The sequence below is a fragment of the Stegodyphus dumicola genome, chromosome 1 (assembly GCF_044657685.1).
Source record: "Stegodyphus dumicola isolate Sdum_Otavi_A_Nest chromosome 1, ASM4465768v1".
Taxonomy (NCBI): Eukaryota; Metazoa; Arthropoda; class Arachnida; order Araneae; family Eresidae; genus Stegodyphus; species Stegodyphus dumicola.
The window spans coordinates 250354769-250376288 of record NC_140768.1 but is presented as its reverse complement, the minus strand read 5'-3'; the positions used below and the strand labels follow the sequence as shown (position 1 = coordinate 250376288).

The following is a 21520-nucleotide window of genomic DNA, read 5'->3' as shown; positions in this document are numbered from 1 at the left end:
CAAAAACACGTGTATGTGAGTCATGCTTCTCTCATTTCGAGTAGAAGGTCTGATGTACATGTATCTGAAACCATATGGGCATACAGTGCCATCTTGTGGCAGAAATTATAGTTTGAAAAACGTTCCAAGGTACTGGTACAAATACGTGACAGTCGGTAGAAAATGCAACAATGCTCTGGCACGCCTGCGTGTCGGCCGGTAGATAAGTGTGTTCGTTGCTGCCACGTATACGTGACAGTCGGCGCGAAAGGGCTAACATTTTAGCTGGAGCCCTTTGTTTATTCTTTCAATAGCTTTTACGTAAACATGCTTCATTTTTTCAAATTTCCCATCCGTGATTTTTACTGTCTTAAGAAAAAGGTTTTATCTAACCTTCGAAATGATAAACCTGCAAATTTTCTCAAGCCATACCGATTCTTCTTTTGCATCATTTGTTACTTTTAACACTTGCATTTTTGATGTCAATAATTACAAACCTCTAATATAATAATAACACAGTCAAGGAAAAAGAACTTCGCATAATTTTTTTCAATAAAAGAAGTACTAAACAATTACAGAACCAACAATTCATTCATGAACTCCGCAAAACCAAAGAGCAATGTGCTATCGTTTTTAAGGAAACCTCATATCCAGCATCAAACACACGAAGGGGCGCTAACAGCTAAGAATTAGCAGTTTAAGGCTTTCTTCTCTCCAGCGCAACTAGATAATGCATTTAATCTACATCCTCCTATAAACACACTTTTTAAAAGTTTTGATTTGTTTGGTTTTAAATAAATTACAATTACGGCAACCCCCCCTCTATAACTATAGTTAAGGGTCTTCTATGAGCGAAAATTTTAATATTTTTTCCTTATATATATATATATATGCGAGGTAGGGAAAGCGACTTATATTCATTACAGCTAAATGTTCCATACTCAGGTTTTACCGTATTTTGTAATCCTTTTGATATATTGAAAGAAAAATACGTTTTTTACGACGATGTCTGGGAACAAAACTCTTGAAGTCATTCAGTTCTTATTTCCTATCTAATCTCCAGTTTCTCTTATAAGGTATCTTTTCCGCTTTCTTAACGTGACTTCGTGGTGTAGTGGTCAGCACACTCGACGCGTATTCCAGATGTCAGCGGTTCGAGTCCTATCCGAAGGCATTGCACATTTTTCATGTCTCCTGCTTCGAAATAATCTAATGTCTCTGCAGGCTCGTAATTATTTCGTTTACGTATAATTCGTAAGATTAATTCGTCTTACAATTCGTAAGATTAATTCGTCTTACAATTCGTAAGATTAATAAATAAATAAAGTATAAAATGAATAACTAAAAAAAATCTGAAAGGTTTCAGATTTTAAATTACGTCCAAAAGGGCGTTTCTTAACGTTTATTTATTAAATATCATGTTCCTTGCACTTAAAACCATAAAATTCAGTTCAGCATCAATGTCACAAAATAATTTTAAAATGAGCCTATCTTTAGAATTTCCGATACACAGTTCCGCGCCCGCTGGAGATAAAAAAGATTTTTTTCTTCTTTTTTTTCCCATAGAATGTTGCTATTGCTCGCTTTTAAATCATTGAATTTGTTACTCAAAAATTCGTTAAAGTTTTACAAAATATGAAACCGATAATAAAAAAAATTCTAAACTTCAAATTTAGTCTTCCACATGCCCATATTGGTGATTACGTCATTCAAAATTCGATGGCTCTATGTACCATTGTTTTATCGCAATGTGAGACATATACATACATTTATGCAGATTATTAGTCTAAAGGGGTTTTATCCCTGAAGGACTATTGTTTTCGTTTTGCGATTTTGCGTTGAATCACTATAAATGTCCGTTTCATTTTTTCAAACTGTTGCCACGGAATGTTAGAATCCTGCATTATATTTGAAGAAGTTAAGTAATGAAAAATCTGCATAAATGTATGTATATTTCTCGCATTGTGATAAAACAACGGTACATAGAGTCATCGAATTACGAATGACGTAATCCTACTGCGAACATGGGCATGTGGAAGCCCAAATTTGAAATTTGCAATTTGTTTTATTATCGATTTCATATTTTATAAGACTTTAACGAATTTTCGAGCACCAAACTCAACGATTTGAAAGCGAGCAATGCCAACAATCAACGTGGGGAAACAAATCTTTTTATCTCTAGCGCGTGGAACTGTGTATCGGAAATTCTAAAGATATGCTCTTTTTAAAATTCTTTTGCGACATTGCTATTAAACTGAATTTTATGGTTTAAGTGTAAAGAACATGATATTTAATAAAAAGGTAACACATAAAACGTTAAAAAAACGTCCCTTTGGACGTAATATAAAATCTGAAACCTTTCTCAATTTTTTTTAATTATTTAATTTTTTCAAATATGCTTCTTCTTCAAATATTGGTGGCAACAGTTTGAAAAGTGAAACGAACATTTATAGTGATTCAACGCAAAATCGTAGAACGAAAACAATAGTCCTTCAGGGACAAAGGCTCTTTGGACTAATAAAGTACATTAAATATAAGTAAATAAAGAATGTTAAATAAATAAATACAGTTACTTTCAAAATTACTACACAAATGAGTGCTGGCTACGAAATCAAACATTGTGTGAACTTAAAAATTTTTTCGCCATAGAAAAGTTTTAGCATTTCGGAGAATCTGACAGTGGTTTCTCTTCTTTAAGCAGCAAACGTATTTGACAGTATTTTCCCAGAAATGATTATTTCCTTGAGATCAACAACCATACTTCTCAGAGAAATGGAAAGCCCTTTTCTATAAATCCAGCGGCGTCCTAAGAATGAATAATTTTATAAATCTAACTAGCGTGCTTTCCTTCTTATCCTATATTTTCACAAATACATTGGTAATAATTCCAAAATTTTTGTAATGAATGCTTAAGTTTCATTCATGCAAATATCGTATAATAATAAACAAAGGAAAGGTTTCAGATTTTAACTTTTGTCTAAAATGGTCTTTTTATGTCTCTCTGAGCTCGCAATCTACCAGAATATTCCTACACTCACTCACACTTAGTTTCATTTTTTAGTTTTATTACTAAGCATCGTTTTCTTCGCACTTACGCCACATGCAATTCAACAACAAAATCATAATTTTTTAAAAGCTGCATAACATATTTTTAGAATTCCCGATGCAATGTTGAATGTTGGTATATATGTTTATGTTATTTTCATTCTTCAGTCTTTTCCCAGTTGGTTATATCACTAAACAGTTTTCTTAGTAAGACAGTTAACCTTTGACTACTTTGACTCAAATTGTCGCATAACTACTGTCAGCGGTCTCTCAGACCGCTTCTGTTAAAAACAAAATAAGATATTGTTTTGTTTTTCGTATTTGAATAAATGTTATTTAATTTCATATATTTAACTTTTTCATGAAGATATAAAGCAGTTTTTATACTTAAATCAGTTCATTAAAATAAAATATATACTATGGTAATAATTCCTTCGCGTATGTTTCTGGATGAAAGAAGTAAATTTTAAAATTCAACTTTTTTATTTTACATTAAAATTTGCAATAAGAATGCTTTAATAAAAATATAGAAAATTAATTTTTATTAAAAAAATTATAATTCGAGCTGCATTTTTAACATACTTTTCTACTGCATTGTAGACACGCTGGTTCTTTGCATGCTATACATTTGTAAGCTGTTTTCCTTTTCTTGCTCGGTGGACAAATACAGCACGTTCTTTTTTTATCTAATTTATCGTCTTCGATCGCAATTTTTCCTTCATCACCATTTATTCCGAAAACTCTTCTTATTGTAAGTTTGAGTTCTTTAGGTAAAAACCATGAAGTTATCTTTCGTTTTACATGAGACTGCACCAAGTGTATTGCTAATGAAATCTTTTCGTTTCATTTTCGGATCCAATGGGATAAGATTGAAATAATACGAATGCATTTATTACACATATATCCAAGTTTCTGAAGAATATCGCCATAGGCCAACGTCGGGTTCGACGAGCAGTTGAATAGATTGAACGAAGATTTATATTGTGACTACGAATTTGAACACCCTTGTTGGGCTCTTGAATAGACCATTTGAATTCATTTTTTCCAATAAAAAAAATCTCTTGTAGAAGGAGACCATGGATTTTCATTTTCATCGGCAGATATTTCTGAATTTGTGTCGTGGTCGCTCTCAATAATTTCATCACGGGAACTTTCATCAGAGAACTGTAAATTAGACCAATTTCAAACTATTTATTCAATTTGGTCTTGGGTAAGATATATAGAACTTTTCCTGCACGCATTTGAAGCCATTTAAAGAATATTTATAAAAAAGAGGAATATGTAACAACAACGAAAAATGAACTTTATCGGCCGAAATTTGAATCGTATCTGCTGCGATCGGTCCCACAGACCGCTGAGGGGGGGGGGAATTTAAAAATATAAAAGAAGAAATAGAGATAGCCAAAAGCAACTTGGTATGTGACCTTGGACAATTGGTTTAGGAAGGTACTAAGAATGGCAATACCCATTAATTATTCTAAGGGGTGGAAGCATTTAATGGAAAATGACGCGCGGTCTGAGAGACCGCTCACAGCAGTTAAAGGCTAGCTAAAATTTTAATACATTTTTAGGAGTTAACTTCATTTATTCAATATCATGTTCTTCGCACGAACTCCACATATAATGCAGTTCAACAGCAAAATCACAAACTATTTAAAAACAACATATGTTCCTGAGAATTCCTGATAGAATGATAGCAGTTGCCATACATTTGCCAACCAGGCGCGGTAAGATAGCTTCCCCGCAGCAGCAAAGCAGGTTTAGGGTTACGTTACCAGAAAATGGCAAGAGAAGGGAGGGTTGTCACATTTGGCGATAAATCGTCCATTATGCGACCTTTGGAGACAAAATTGGCTCTATGCCATAGACGGATGGAGAACCTTCTGGAACGAATTCTTACCGGTTTAGCTCAGAGTATTCTCGAACTCAAACCAAAAGCTATATAAAGCCTGCTGGTAAGCGGAGAGTTAGTTAGTCAGTCCGTGCGGAGTCCATTGAGCTGATAATTAGTCAGTGAGTGTCGAGTGGGTCATCGAGTACATTGAAAGAGTCTCTTAGTGTATCGTCGAGAGAGTGTGTTGAGCTCCGGGAACGACTGAACCGAAAAGTCAGGAGCTGTGCTCTGTGTGTCGTTGAGTGCATCGCGAGTTGTAGCGTGGAGAGTGTCGAGAGTACGTGGAGTTCCGAGAGCGACCGAGCAGAGTAGAGAGCTGTACTGTGGTGCTTTGCAGTGAAGCTGTCTGCACCGTTATAGTCTGATAACCTGGAGGTTGGGTCAGCTGATAACCTGGAGGTTGTGATTGTTACAGCGTGTGTATAGTAGCTCTTCGACGACTGTAAACGTGATATCGAATACTAGGTGAATTTGAACCTGTCTTGAATAATACTGGCCAATAAATTGTGTTTTGATACTTCATCGAGTGGCGTTCTTGTTAATCACTCCAAATTTGCACGAACCCCGTACGAACGTAAAAAAGAAGAAAATAACGTAACAATAATATTTCATTAAAACTAGTCTCTCACTCGACCAGCCGTATAAAATAGTAATCATAAAAATGAAAAAAATAATGATTTTAATGAATCCAGCAAGTATAATTTCATAAAAGCATTAAATATTTCTAATGAGACACCTCATGATTTTCAACGCATTGCTTCATAGAGCCGAGTTTGGCGCTGGAGATAAAAATATTTTATTTCTAATAGTGTTGCCACTGTTCGCTTTCAAATCGTTGAGGGTTTTTTTTTTTTCTTTTTTCTGAAAAAATTCATTAAGCTTTATAAAATATGAAATAAAAATTATTAAAATAAATTCAAAATTCGGCTTCCAGGTGCACTTCCTCAAATGGAGGACTTCAAAATTTGGTGGTTCTACGTACCGTCACTTTTCCACAGTGCGAGGAATGTACATACATACATGCACATTGTTCATTTTTTAATTTCTTTAAAAATATTACAGAGCGATAGTATTTGGTAGCAACAATTTGAAGAATGATATGTATGTATATTCATTACAAATTGTAAAACACAGAAAAACATAAAACACCGAATACAGTTAAAAACAGTTTAAAAAATAATTTTTACAATTAAAATTAGAGTTTATACGAAAAAACAAGACTGGCTAGCAGGAAGGTAGACAGATTTTTCGGTTTAAACTGAAAGTTTACTTTTGGTACCACTCGGAAAAAAGGCACTGAATTGGGCTTAGAAAATGTGAAAAAAAAAAATGTGCACTCTTCTATTAAGAGTTTCAAATACAAATAAATGGCGGCTCCTTTAGGCTTAGTAGCATTAAAACAACTTTTAAATTGTAAATAATTCTACAACGATTGCATGCAGATTAACTAAAGGCATAAAAACCTTAACTGGAATATAAGAACAATATATTTCGATGACTTTTAACGCAAAAAATTCGCAATTTACCAATATATAAGAATAAAACCTGAGCTCATCGAGACGGGTAATAGCTTGTATACTTGTGTATGTATGTATACTTTTGCTGTTATCAGTTGCAACCAAAAAAAAAAAATGTGTTTACAACTACATAATATAACAGTTCCATACACAAAATTTCAACGTTCTGAGGCCACTAGTTTTTGAGTTATGCGAGATACATACGTACGTGGGTACGGACGTCAAGGAAAAAAAATCTCTTCTGAATCCATTTTAAATTCATTTTAAAACCCGTTTTGAAAAAGAATTTCTTATTCTGTTCGTACTTGCAGATGTCAAGCAAAAATATAGTTTAAATTGAGAGCGGTCAAAATTGATATTTTAGTTGAAGCCCGCCATTTTTCGAGTTTACAATACTTCCTTTACAACGTAAAAAGACGTTAAAAAAATTATTCGCGAAAGTTGATTTGATGTTTTATGAAATTTAGCCTAACTTCGCCTTAAATTTCAAATAAAAAAAGCCCAAGCTCGTTTCAGACTAATTCTGCATAACAAAAACTTTTGGGATTTCTTCCATCACTTTTATAAAATATTGAAAATATCCGCTTCATCCAAGAGATATTTTAAAAAGTGGAAGGTCTCAATTTGGTCAGCTAATGCGTGAATTTTAAATCTGAGGACAAAATGTGCAGATTTAAAATGCATGAACATATTCAAACTTAGACCGTTAAGAAAGTTCAATGTAAAGTAGGTAAAAAGAAATATCTGCTTAAACGAAGAGGTATCGCCATCTGGTGTTGCGAAAGAACACTAAAAGCAAAGGAAAAAAGTTAGAACCTAAAATGTGCTTTCTGATGGATATGAGAAAATAACTTCTAATATTAAGCAACACATTTAAATCTTGCATGAGTCATTCCATTCACTGTAGGTATGGAAATTAAAATTTAACGTATCTTTCAACTCTTAATTTAACTACGATAGTTAACTTAATGTCTTATACTACTATAACATATCTCTCTGATATGAATCTAAGAGTAAATTCGTAACTGATTGTCTTTAATAATAATAATAATAATAATTACAATTCAGCTACAAAAGACTTCTAGCGTTTCTGGTTTAATCAAACAAAAATGTCAGGATACAAGTAATTTTCCAGAGTTCAATATATACTGGTAGAAATACGTACAGAGTAATACAATCTGGTAAAAATTACAAATTTTAATTATTTTTGTCTATATATTTGAACGTATTTATTTTCTTAACTGAATACTGTTTCAGTCAGATATTTTTATGCGCGTGCTACATAGATAAAAATGGTAAAATAAACAACTGCTCTGCCAAAAAGCGGATTTGTGTGTTTATAATCTTTGCTTAAATTAAAATCCTCATTTTTTTATTAAATCCTATTTTTAAAAAACATTTTGTCATTAATATTCCCATCCTTTCTATTTGTGTTTACAAGTTCTGCAAAATTTAATAAAAATTAGTCCATTTTATTATTGGGCCTAGTTAAAAATTAAATGGCGTAATACTGAATAACATTTGAGTAAATACCCTCTTTCTGTATACAAGATCTTTCAATATTTTAATTTTTTCGCTTTAAACTGTGAAGTACAATGGAAAAAATAATTAAATTGAGAAATATCATAAGCTTATATATCTCTACTTATTCAAGAGAAAATCAGTATTTTCTATGGTAACATATTGATTTCTTCAGTATCTAGATTATCAGTGTGTATGATGCTGATAATTTCCACAGCAAAGATTTCCGTATTCTGCATCAAGAAGTTCCCTAAAGATCGATGAAGAAAATCTGACGAGGAATTATTCACAAAAGTAAAATTTTTGTACATCTGTTTGGCCTTAACCTTTGTAATATTTAAGTTCTGCAATTTTAAGTTTTGAAATGTTCTTTATCTCTCTACTAATTTAGCAAAATAGGAAAGAAAACTGTTGCCCGTTAATCTTGATTCTCTAAAAATGTTTGCTGCAGCTAATTTCAATAATTAGAACAAAATTTATACGTACATAAAATCAAATTTCCGGTAACAGTTGTTGAAACAAATTTCAATACCAGTAAAAACATCACAATCTCTGCAATAAATGTTGCTAATATTGCAAGAAAGGAATGAAGGTATATTCACAATTCAGATTTATAAGATAATTGCATAGTTTAAAATATAAATATTTTAAACTATGCAATTATCTTATAAATCTATGCTTATATATATAAACTATGCTTATAAGATAATTGCATATATTATAATATGCAATTATCTTATAAGCATAGTTTAAAATATAAATATTTAAAATATAAATATTTTAAACCCTATCTTATCCCTTACAAGGCTTACGCAAAGTATAAAACAGTGATTCTCAACCTATTTTGCTCCAAACATCCCTTTCACCACTTATAGACGGTCATCCCCTCCCCTCCCCTTTCTTTAAATCGAAATATATATATACACATTTATTTAGATTTATATCATATTTATATATAACAGAACGAAGAAAATCTGTTATAGAAATAACGCTATTTAAGAACTTTCAAATCCACAGTTCTTATTTTAATATATTATTACGGAATTCGTATTTAGTTAGCTATTTTTAGTAGAATTGTAATTGAAATTGTTTATTACCCTGTGTAATGCAGCGCGTGACGAGTTTTAAGAGAAAGCTACGCCGAAAAAGTAAAAATACAGAAGCACGCGCATTTAATAAATAGATATGCCTTAATTTATATTTAAATTGAAATAGATGCAATTGTGTGTTACCTTTAATTCTACTCTTTTGCTTTGCAGAAACCTCGAGAAAATAAAAATTACCAGAATATTCTCGTGCATGATTAAAAGCTTTAAAAAATCAGAGGAAAACATCTCAGTTGAGTTTTTTACTTAGTTCTTGTTGTTTATTGTAGCGATTCGCGATAAGACCGGATTAGTTTTCTCTGCACTTTGGATTGGGTTCTTTTTAACGTTTTAGTAGTTTAAAATGTAACTCCTGTGTGATATTGTGATATTGTACGAGTATCTTTGAGGAAAAATTTCAGCATTTTCAGCACGTCTAGTCCGTTTTATTTCTCGAGAAAAGAATAAATTTTATTACCTTTCCATCAGACTTGTGCATTCAGATTATTGCGAACCCGTACGCACTCAACAATATGTAGGATGGCATTTTTCATAACAATTAGACGGTTTAGGAAGCTCTGTGAAAGAACGCTTTTTTCGGGTGATAGGATTCAGACCATTCCGTCATTAAGACGATGACTCGATTAAAGTGAAAGACGATTGCATGTAAAAGACGTTATCTTCTCTACGTCTGTAAATAATCTCATCCATTTCCATCTATGAATGTAATCATTTCATAGTGCAACTATTCGTGTTTTAATTAAATATTCAAGTTATTTGTCAATCGGACTAGTTTATTTGCCCCTACACAACCGCGTCTCTGAAGTAAATTCATGGATCTCAAGGTAAGTAAGTACCGATCCCATATATAAATATCCATATACTATCCCATACATAATATAATATCGTAATTTTGCATTAATCTATACGTTTCTGTACTTTGAATAAGTTTCTAGGGTTTTAAGAGTTTTTCTACAGACCTCCAAGGAAGGAAATGTGATAAAAAAAAAAAAAATTAAAAGAAATGAATTAAAAATAAAGAAAACTGCTAATAAAAGGACTTTTTTACTGTTTAGAGCATTAGAGCATGCTGCAAATATGGCAGCCATTTTTGAATGTTGTTACAACTTTAGATGCCTTTCTACAACATACAGCGTGTTTCAAAAAGAATATAGGTATTTCGAATGCATATTTTTATTAAGTTGTACAGTTTAATAAAGTATCTTACGTAAGACATACGAATATGAAACTTTACACACATATGTACGAACCTCTCAAGTTAAGATTACAGATGTTACAGATGTTCAATATGTCCTCCATGAGCGCCACGAACAATATCACATCGACACTCAAATTTCTCCCACACTCGGGCAAGCATGTCCGTCGTCACTGATCTTATGACAGTACTGATCCGGTTCTTCACCTCTTCCAGGTTCTGTGAGTACATAAACGTTGCCTTTAATGAAATCCCACAGGAAGAAGTCACAGGGTGTCAAATCCTGTGACCGTGGAGGCCAACTGAGACATGCTAAGTCGCCAGCTACTTGACAACCAATCCAACGGTTCGGTAGAAGTTCATTCAGGTAATCACGCACTTGGCGACACTAGTGAGGTGGTGCCCGGTCTTGTTGAAAAATGAAGTTGTCTTCGTGTAGCCTCGGAAGCAAACAGTTTTGTAACATAGCGAGATACTGCTGACTGTTAACCGTGTTTCCATCAAAGAAGAATGGGCCGTAAACAGATAATTGGGATATCGCTCAAAACACATTGAATTTTAGGCTAATCTCGTACATGTTCAAAGGCTGCATGTGGGTTCTGTAGGCCCTAAATTCGAACAATGTGTTTACATGACCGCTAACATGAAAAGTTGCTCCATCACTGAACACGAAGCGTTGTGCGAAAGAGTTATCATTGTCAATAGCATCAATAATCTCGTTACAAAATGCCCCACGTTTGAGTTTGTCATCAGGACGCAGAGCCTGTAACAAATGTTATACGGCTTCATAACCACCCGACGTCTCGAAACATGCCAAATTGTTGTTGTAGGCAGTTTTAGCTCCTGACTGCCACGATTAGTTGATTTTGAAGAACTACGTTGGAAAGCAGTTTCTATTTTCAGCTGCCGACCACTCCTCGCGGTATAATTCTTATTGCTGCAAAATTAAAATGCATCGAATAAAGTTCCCAAATTATTACTCTATTTTTAGATTTCCATATGATAACACCATTGTAGTAATTTTCTTTTGCAAATAATTTTACATGCGGGTATTATTTATAGGAAAATTATGTAGCCCCATTACAACGAAAAGCAGTTTACAAAAATTTTCTTATTAAATAAAGTGTGTTATAGTGTAGGGTTTCCCTTAGTTCATTTCACCGATTATTTAAATTTTTGTTATCTTTTCTGAATTCTCAACTTCCTCTCGCATTTTCTCACCAGGCTGCTAATTTAAAGTTAAGTGAAGTGCGTATTTAAACGGACGAATCTCGGAGTTTATTCAGAGCGTGTTTTGGCTAGCCAGCGTACGTTTCGAATCTGTCCTTGCTGTTACGCAGTTGCTGATACGTCTTTTTGGCCACTTGAATAATTATTACGCCGGGTAGGTTGTCGAGTCGACCTAGTTAGGCTAAACTTAAAGTGCCAGTTCAGCACTTCTCTTTAGCCTTGAATAATTTATTGTATAACGATTCTTAAATTCCACCACAAGTTGTTAGTGTTAATGTACAGCACGAAGTACGAGCCTTTCTTTTCATAGTTGATAATAATAAAAGGTTATTTTCACCCTTCTTCTGTGTTGGTATCATTAAAGTCTGTGCGAGAAGTCGCCAGGTTCCTTAATAGGATCTCATGGAATTTATGTGGATAAGAGAGTACGACTCTATGATATTTGCTAATTTTTTAAATAAAATATGACACTTGTGTCATGATATATTTTTAAGAAGACTTGTAGGGGATTAACTGCAATATTAACTCAAAATCCTTCATTCCGTATCAGACTGTCAAGCGAGTTATTGTAAAGCGAACTTATTATCCTATAGATATATGACACGTCGGTTAACGTCTATTATCGATAATAGACAGTGTCGATAATAGACGTTAACCGACGTTGCATGTAATTAACATGTTAAGTCCTGCGAAGGTTTCAAATAAACGCTTTCAATGAACTGGAATTTTAACAGGAGGCCCCACTTGTGCGTACAATCAATCTTCCGCTACCTGAAGTTATAAAAATATAAACTTGAACTTACAAATTAAAGAGTATAGTAACCGGAGATTACAATAATTTGGCCAAACTAAGCTGGCTCAAACTCTAATGCCGCGATTTAACTTTAGTTAGCAAATTGTTAATGCAAGAATAATAACTGGTAGAGCTAGGTTAGAGGAAGTAAATCTTCAAGCCTCGTTGCGAAAAACACTGTATCCAAAATATTAAAAGCATTCGTTTTAAATACTCTTTAATTAGTTTGCATCCTAGCGGGTGCTAACAAAAATAAGTTATACTTAAGTTGAAAATAATAAGATTTTTTCATTACTATAAAATAACTTAGTAGAGTTACTTTTAATCTTTTCCAATGCATTTGAAGATAATATAAATAAAAAATGAAAACGATGAACAAGCTTCTTTGTTCGACTAAGCACTAGTTTTTACCCAAACGGACGTGGGACCATTGGGAAACAAAATCAAGCATATTATTTTTTAAAAATGGACAGTGTCGATAATAGATCATAAAAGCATATACAGGTTGAGATAGCTTTGAAATTCAGTTGCCGAAAAGATACGAATTTTTGGCTATATTTCGGAGAATTTTAACTTTTAGTTGAACTTTATTCAAAGACATGACATTCTCATCGGCTATTAAAACATTAATTTTTAGAAACATTATGACTTGAGAATATTTCCAGACTTCTAGGAGTTCTGGTTTGCTCCTCCGAACTCGCTCTTGATCAAGAACTAAATTATTTAAAAGCAGTAGCTATTGATAGAGGCTTTTTAACCAACAATATTTACCAGGCAGTTAAAAAATTCTCGTCTCAACACCTCAAAAACCATACTCTTGTTTTAGGAGATTATAAGAATTATGTTGTCATTTCTTTCTTTCCATCATTTAGTTATAAACTTGCGCGTGTTTTACAGAAGTTTAATTTTCGGGTCGTTTATTCTCTTAGCAATAAAATTCCGGGTTCCATAATTAAGGATTACGGATATGAATTCCTAAGGTATTTACGGGATTACTTTGCCAGTGGGGTTTAATTTACATTGAACAAACTAGCCTTAAAATTTCGCGTTAAGTAACATGAGGCATATGTTAGGAAAAAGGCAACACAAAAGTCCTCTGTTGCCCAGCGTTGTTGGTCTGAAAATCACGCTTTCCACTTTTCTGCAGCCAAAATTATTAAAAAAAATATCTTCCATTTGTGAATTAGATTTTCTAGAGGCGTTTCACATTAACAAAAATCTCTATGTTCTAGTTAACGACCCTAACTCCAATACATCTTTAAGGAAATTAGGTTTTAGTTTTCTTGTTTCATCAATAGATGGCGCCAGTAGTTTAACTCATGTCAAGATATCATCATCTTATTTTATCTTGTTCATTTGCCCTTTGGCAGCTGAGGATGATGGTTCGGTAAAACCATCGAAACTAGTCCTCTTAAAATTTACGAATATAACGCTGACTTTTGTTGTTTGATTCTAAATTAATATTTGTTCGGCGTATTATTTTTACCTAAATTAACTCTTTTAACTTCGTAACCGAATAAGTTTAGTTCATGTTATCATTTTTGTTTTTTGTTTTTGTTTTGTTGCATTGTTCTTCGAGGGTGTTGCAGAGAAAAGATACAGCAGAAAGAAAAGTGACATCTCTCCCAACTGCACCGCGTTTTAAATAATGTAGGTTACCACATTTCAGAAAATGTCTCAAAAGAAGGAAGAATTTTTAGCGCTTAAGTCAAGAAGAAAGCAATACAAAAAATTCTCCTTTTCCATTATTTCAAATCAACCTCTTTTTTTTTCCTTGACGCCATTCAAGACTGGGTGACTTTGCTTAACAATAAAGCTTTTCAAAAACAATAATTCTTTTCAAGAATTTAGTTAGATGATAAAAAAACAATAATTCTTTTCTCACGCTTTCTAACCCCTTAGTAACCGGATAGAATAAACAGCTCAAGTGGGTGACTTTGCTTAAAAACAAAACTAAAGAGTAGCCTTTGAAAGTCAGAAAAATCATCTCATTTCCAATGAAAATATGTACTAATTTGCAAATAATTTTGGAACTAATTAACTTATGCTAACAAATATAGGTTCACTAGAAAGGTATACTGTGTATAAATTTCAAATAGATAAATCAATAATTTGTATTTTTAAATTGTAATAATAGCTCCAAAATTATTTAAGGGGGGAACTAAACGCTGAATAGCTAACTTTTCAAAACAAAGAAGCTAACTTAAAAAAATTAATTATCAGCACCCTAATTAAAAGGTTACTCAGTAAATTAAAGTACGTAGCTGAACTTGGAATTAAGATTTTAATGAATTAAATTAACCTAACTACACATATCTCCTCTAGAATTGAATCCCGGGTCAAACGCAAAGCAGCTAACCATCATATAGATCATAAGATAACTAAAAAATATACATAATATAAAATAAGAGCTAAGATTTCAAGCATAGGCTTTAAATATATTTTTTTCAATACCTGCTATACTAATCAGACTAAATATAGATGATATATTGGTGTAAAAAACAGGTTTAATATTGAACACGTTATTTCTTATTTTTTCATAGAAAAAATAATATTTGAATTAACAAATTAAATGTAATTTTAATAACAGCTGTTTTAATAGGAAAATATTGTTTTCGGTATTAAAGTTAAATGCGCAATTTGACATATTTTTATTTGACAGCAAGGCCCTTGCATTTCCATTTTTCTTTGAGGCTTAGAAGATACAAAGATTGCGCACTTCTGCTACAGGATGCTTTAGTTTTAATTTACTAGAATGTAATGCATATTTTATTATAAGAAACGCATATAAGGTAAGGTTTTATACATTTATAGAACAATGCTCTGATGCTGTATAATTTGTGCTGTAGTGCAAAGAAACCTAGAAGTTTAGACTTGATTAAAAAATAAAGACTATAATAAATCTACTCCAAAATCTGTTACATGTATATGTTACATATTGATTGAATTCTTTCAGTAAAATCATTTATAAATCATGAAGAGAAATAATAAAATATTTATTTAATTGGAAGCCTTTTGAATGATTTTATAATACAAATACAATAAATTTACAAAAATAATTACATAATTTAAATTATTTTTATGTTTTATTTAAACAATAATTAAATCTCTTTTTTTGTTAAAACAATGGATTCGACCGTTTACAAAACAGCGAAAAGAGGAATCACTTCGTAGTTTCCGTATCGAAAAAAGTCAAAGTTGTGTTCTTAATATCATACCAATTACTTTATGAATTAACAAAACTGATAAATGAAACAAAACATAGCAGTATAGTACAGCTAATGATACCCAAATTTATTTTAACCTATCTCAATCTTATCTCAAATTTTGACTGCACCTCAACTTCGTTATAGAGATCTAAATTTTCATTATTTTTATTATTATAATTTTATTATCAATTACATATTTACGTGAAAATTATGTTTGGTATTTTCTCGAAGTCAACAGGCAAATCGTTTCGAATAATCACCAATTGACCTTTTTGTTTAGATTTTGCCCGAACACTCTTTTTCTAGTTAAAGAATATTGATTCCTCAATCATTAAATTCGAAATGGGAGTTAAATTATAAAATGTGCATTTGTGAATTTTGTCACATCTACAGTCTGTAAATTTAATACAGGAGCTGTAAGGATTTTAAGTTTTACTAACGTTTATTTTATTTTAGAACTTTGCTAGTCTCTCTTATTTTCCATTTCCGGCCAGAATAAGTGCTATTACTTGTGTTTATGCAAATGAGGTTGCAAACTGTTAAGTATTTAAGGTATGGATTTTAGCCAAAAGAGAGAGTTAGAGAGAGACTTCTCGTTGCCTTACCACGCGCATATTTTTCAGTCAGTTCCTTTAAGGTCAGCATTTACTTCTCTTTGAAACTTGAAGACGTATTATAGTTTCCTGCATTCTACTCACTACATACGTGGAGTTCAAAGGCCAGTCTTCGCGTTACTAGTCTATGCAAATGCAAAGTATCTAAGTTGAGCTCTTATTTAATTTAGTTTTACTTCTTATTTTCTACGTTTCAGACTATAAGTGCTGGTCTTTGTATCCCGAAGTGAGAGAACGGCTGTAAACTGTGAGAAATAAAGGGTAATTTAACCCTTCGCTTCCTTGCCGTATATTCTACACACACGAGCATTGTTTTAGTAAGCTTCCTGCTCCCATTCAGAATTTGCAGATGTTTCCAAAGGCAATTAGAAGAAAGAGAAGCTCTGATAGGGCTTCAAGGCCTTTGAATCCTCCTTTTAAGTAAATAATGTGTATCAACATCGCTGACCAGTACTTTTTTCTCCACCTCGTTCGAGAGTATAATTCATCTCAGCCTTTATTCTTGAGCTTTTCACAAATTGAAATACGCTAAATGCAAATAAATTGGGGGGGGAGGAATTTGGATGCACGGTTTCCTTCTGCAGCCGTCATTAATGTGGTTACGTGACAACCTAATAGAAGGGAATGACTTTACAGTATATATTCTAAGCAAAGCTTCATATAATACTAATATGCTCAACACGCAACTTTGAAGAACCACTAGAGTAAATATAAAATCCGATATTATAATTTCTAAATTTCTTCGAAGATACTATTTCAAGGATTTTAATAAATCTGAGAGACAACAGAAACGAAAAGTGGCGTATGCTATACTTAAAAATTTACAATAAATAAGATAAGAGATAAATATTTAATCAGTCATGAAAACCTATCAGACTGATCAGATTACTCTTTGAGAAACATATGCTTAGCTAATTTGCAGTTTTTAGTCTTTTTGAAATATGTTCTGAGATTCAAAAGAGTCTGTTAAGTGCATAAAACAGACGCACTTTTCAACTTTTACCTGCTCAACCCAGCATTGTATATAGCTGAATCTGTTTAAGATACTAACATAAAAACATTTTCAGCGCCTTTCAAACTTCTGCCTATTAGGATGGCCCTAGGCGATGTTTTTATTATTCACTCTTTGAACCTCTTCTTTTCAAAGCACTTTGAAATGCAATGGAAGAGATTTTTATCGAGTTTTATGACAGTGCTTTAATAGCACTTCTTTTTCTAGCAGAGAAAAACAAAAGTTTATTGCCTTTGTGTGTGTGTGTGTATGTGTGTGTTTGAGGAGGTAAAGTACTCCTACAATTCTCTAGTTCCCGCACATTTTGTTAATTTAAGGATGTTCTTTCGCTGCTTGAGAGAGAGAATAATTTTCTTCCATTAAGGAGAAGAAAGAGATTCTTTGTAGGTTTTTTTTTTTTTTTTTTTTTTTTTTTTTTTATTGAAAATTTTAAATCCTTGTGCACCACATAGTATTACACAAGGCTTACAGAGGTAAGTAAAAAAAATACAACAACACAACACAAAATAAAATAAACTTACAAATTCACAGATGATACGTAAGAGATAAATTTACAGAAAAAAGAGAAAGCCATTTTATGTTGAACAAAAACATGAAGAGGGGGAGGAAATGAAATATTCACAGAGTTTAACTTAGAAATGAGTTCCTTTCGTCCTTCCTTGAGCTTTGAACAATAGAACAACAAATGTTCGACATTTTGCACTCCCCCGAAACTGCATGAACACAAGTCTGTACTAGATAATCTAAATCTCTTCAGATATGAATTGAATTTACCATGTCCAGTTAGAAATTGAGTAACTTCAAAATTGCAGAAAAAGTGTTTATTATTCAGTCTGTGAGGAATGGAAGGAAAATATAGTTTAGTCAAAGAGGCAGTAGTAGAATTCCTGTATAGTTCATTCCACTCGAGTATTGTATCATCTCTACTTTTGTTCTTGTAAAATGACTTGGGAAGTATCATTGGAGTAATTACTTGAAGATGTGTAGCTTGTTTTGCCAACCAATCAGCCCGTTCATTTCCTAGATTGCCAGTGTGGCCACGTACATGAGAAAAGATAACATCAACACCTTTATTATTAAGGTCTTTAAGAAGAGCATGGGAAGTCACAATTAATTTATTATATGAGAAGATATTCCTAAGAGAAAATAAGGATGAAAGAGAATCAGTGCGAATAAGAAATTTAGCACTTAGCGAAGAGTTGTTAGATATCCACTTAATTGACTCACTAATGCACAGTAATTCGACTTGGGAAACACTGCATTCATTGGGAATTCTAAAGAGTTTGTATTCCAGTTCAGAACCATTATGGAAAACGACATAAGCCAATCCAACTCGATTATTAATTTTACTGCCATCTGTATAACACACAACAGGGAAATTATCATCAACATAATTGTCATAAATGATAGTTTGAATTGGCAAACGATTGGCAGGATGAGGAAGATCTTCAAACAACACCTTGGCATCGAATTCCATGACGAATATAAGACAACTGTATGTTGTCTTATATTCGTCAATGGAATAGTTTCTTTCGTAGCAAGTCTTTTACGGATCTTTTTCATAATCAACGCATTTTTTTCGTTCCTGATTTCATATTTAAATTCAGATTGAGTATAGAACATCTGCTAATAATTTAATTCATGAAAGAAATAAAGGTACTGCAATGTTTGAGAAAGATACTTTCCTGAAGCTGTAAATGTAAGGCATGAACCAGGTGCACAAGCTACAAGCTTTATATTTTTTAACGGAAGCTGATAATTACGAGAAATTCATCTGTCTGATAACATACAGGATAATTTCAATAGCATTGGTTTTGCCCAGTAGATTTGCAAAGATGAAATTATAATGTGGCACACCATTTAAGGGCCATTTCAACGCTTATATGTGAATGTGTTAATGTACTTATCTAGTTGATTACCTACCTAACTATTTATCAATTCATGTGCTTAGGGTGGTCGTAAAGTATTTGCAATATGTTTTTAGAGATGAATCATCACTAATGTAAAATAAAAAGCACATATCTATTTATATTACACCAATTATATAGCAAATAAATTAGTCTGTTAAACTTTAAAGCAATTTAATATAGATTCGATTAAAGTAATTACAGTTTTCCAGAGCATATTCAATCCGTTGTGACGCTCACCCCAGCATTTCCGCCGTTATTTGTTTAATCGTACCAACAATTCCTTATTAAAATTCAATGCTGCTGCATAATTTAATGCTTAAATATCTTCTTTCACAAATTCCCTACTTAGAAACTTAAGGGTATCATGTGGACTGAATGTTTTAGTTAGTTCGGTCTCCTTAAATGACTTTTCTAGATTTCGTTATAGGATATGGGGGGGGGGAGCCTACTTTCACACTCAGCTCCCTGACATTGCTGAATTTAAATGACGAGTTAGGTAACTCGTTGAAAAGATGACTCCCAAAATCATGTAACTGAACATCAATAGGAATAGCACCAAAATAGCCAGTTCAAAAAAGAGGCCTTACTACATTGCTTTAAAATTTGAGTTAATTTCTAAGATTGCTTGAAATACTGCATGCATTAGAACAAATGCGAAAAGTTTGAAGTATTCGGGAAGTTAAAAAAAAGAGAAAAATATTATCGGAGTTGTTTCGGTAAGCAGTTACTTTCAGGAGATATACGACTCCAAAATCTCATAAGTCGGTCAGTTTTGGCCACATGTATAAAGGAACACCTAAGGCATATTTTTGGTGAGGAGCTCTCTGTTTCTTGAAGGTCTGAAACATACTGATTTCGTTTTATATGAATATGGGAAATCGCTTATATACCAAAAGATCTTCAAGACTGCAGAGAAGCTCTGAGCACATTCAATCAGCCTCCGAGAACATTCGATGATGTCAGGTATGTCTATTTGAACCACACCTAAGTTTATCTGTGAATTGTTAAATGAACAAATAGTATATATATAAGGAATTAAATACAAGTTAATTTTGTCTCTCTGAAAGTACGGTCTTTGTGCAATCTACACATCGATTGCCATGACGTTTCTAATTTTTATTCCGTTAATTTGTTTTAAATGATGAAAATATTCATGCTTGGTCAAGGTCAAATTAAAAAAAAAATTGGGCAAATAACGAAATCATACAAAAACGTTACACACGTAATTAGTCTAAAAATCAGTATCTGACGATATTTAATGTTGTTCTAAAAAGAGTATTTAATAAGAAAATCATGAGGTGTCCACATCAAATTTTGATTTTAAATCAAAAGCTAAAATATTTGACGTTCCTTCATTCCATGAATCTTCGATAAATTTATCGCTTGGAAAACATTGGCTGTAAATTTTCCCTGTATCAGATTTCATTTCCATATATAGATATTTCATGGACTTTATAGTTTTCTATATTTCATTTCAAGAGATAGAAATGCTGCCATATCCACAAGTTGTTATTCATTTGTACAGTAGGGCGCGGGGAAAAAATAAAGAAATTACAATTTTTTCAAACTGATGAAATGGTGCTATTATATATGACAGACATGCTTCAGGATAAAAATAGATATTTTGGCTTTCAAACTTCTCATTTTGGGATTTAAAGACTTCGAAAAATCAATAAACATATTTGCAAGTCTAAAGATTTTACTCAAAGAAAACTTCATTAGGAAATATTTAATATTTTCCAGATTTTATTTCGAAATAGAATCTCAGATTTTTCCAAATTCATATCTGAAAGGAGCCTTTATACGATTTTATTGACCTCTATTACATCATTCGGAAGATACTACGTTTTCCTTACACCATGAAATCGGCATTAATCTGCATTATACATGTCGAAAGCAGAATAAGCTATCAGAGGCTTAAGTGAATCTTAGTTTTTCCACTTTTATACAAGTTTATCAATGATATTATTCTTCTCGCCGCACTTAAACGTTTCCCGGAAGTTCAAGTGATCAATACAAACACAATAATTAGCAAAATTATCTGAATTAGACATGTTAATGAATTGCTTTCTTTAAAATAAGCTATGTACTTGCAAAATTACTTGTCTTAGTGTCTATAAGGAATAGTAGTATTTTTTCAACATTAAATAAGAATTTGTTAACATTAAAATAAGAGCTTCAGCATCTTCTTATAGCAGATAAGTTTAAAGATGAAACTTATGAAGTGCCTGTCACATGTTCCCGACTATCAATATTTATATTCAACGTTTTAAAAAAAATAACAGTCTTTTAATCCAAATAATACTTTCTAAGTATTAGGATCCAAGCACCCAGATATTCCAGCTTCTAAGTTCGGAAATAAAACGTTGCTTGCGTAAAACAGCCTTGTTCCGATACAGAATCGTTAATAGAAAACATAATGAACTGAAGCCAAAGTCTTTTTCTTTCCAAAAAGATCACAAATCAACAAATGGCAACACAATGTCGAATCTTAT

At 32.4% G+C, this 21520-nt stretch overlaps 1 protein-coding gene across 2 annotated transcripts in view; it reads left to right on the top strand.

Moving 5' to 3' along the window:
- The window catches only part of LOC118188936 (uncharacterized), a 101150-nt gene that overhangs the window by 33748 nt on the left and 45882 nt on the right, over positions 1-21520 (top strand). The window contains exon 2 of one of the 2 annotated variants that reach the window (XR_004758192.2): positions 8132-8250. The exons of the other annotated variant lie outside the window; for it this stretch is intronic. The gene's annotated coding sequence lies outside the window, so the exon portion shown is untranslated. The remainder of the gene's footprint in view (positions 1-8131; positions 8251-21520) is intronic. 2 annotated transcript variants of the gene reach the window in all.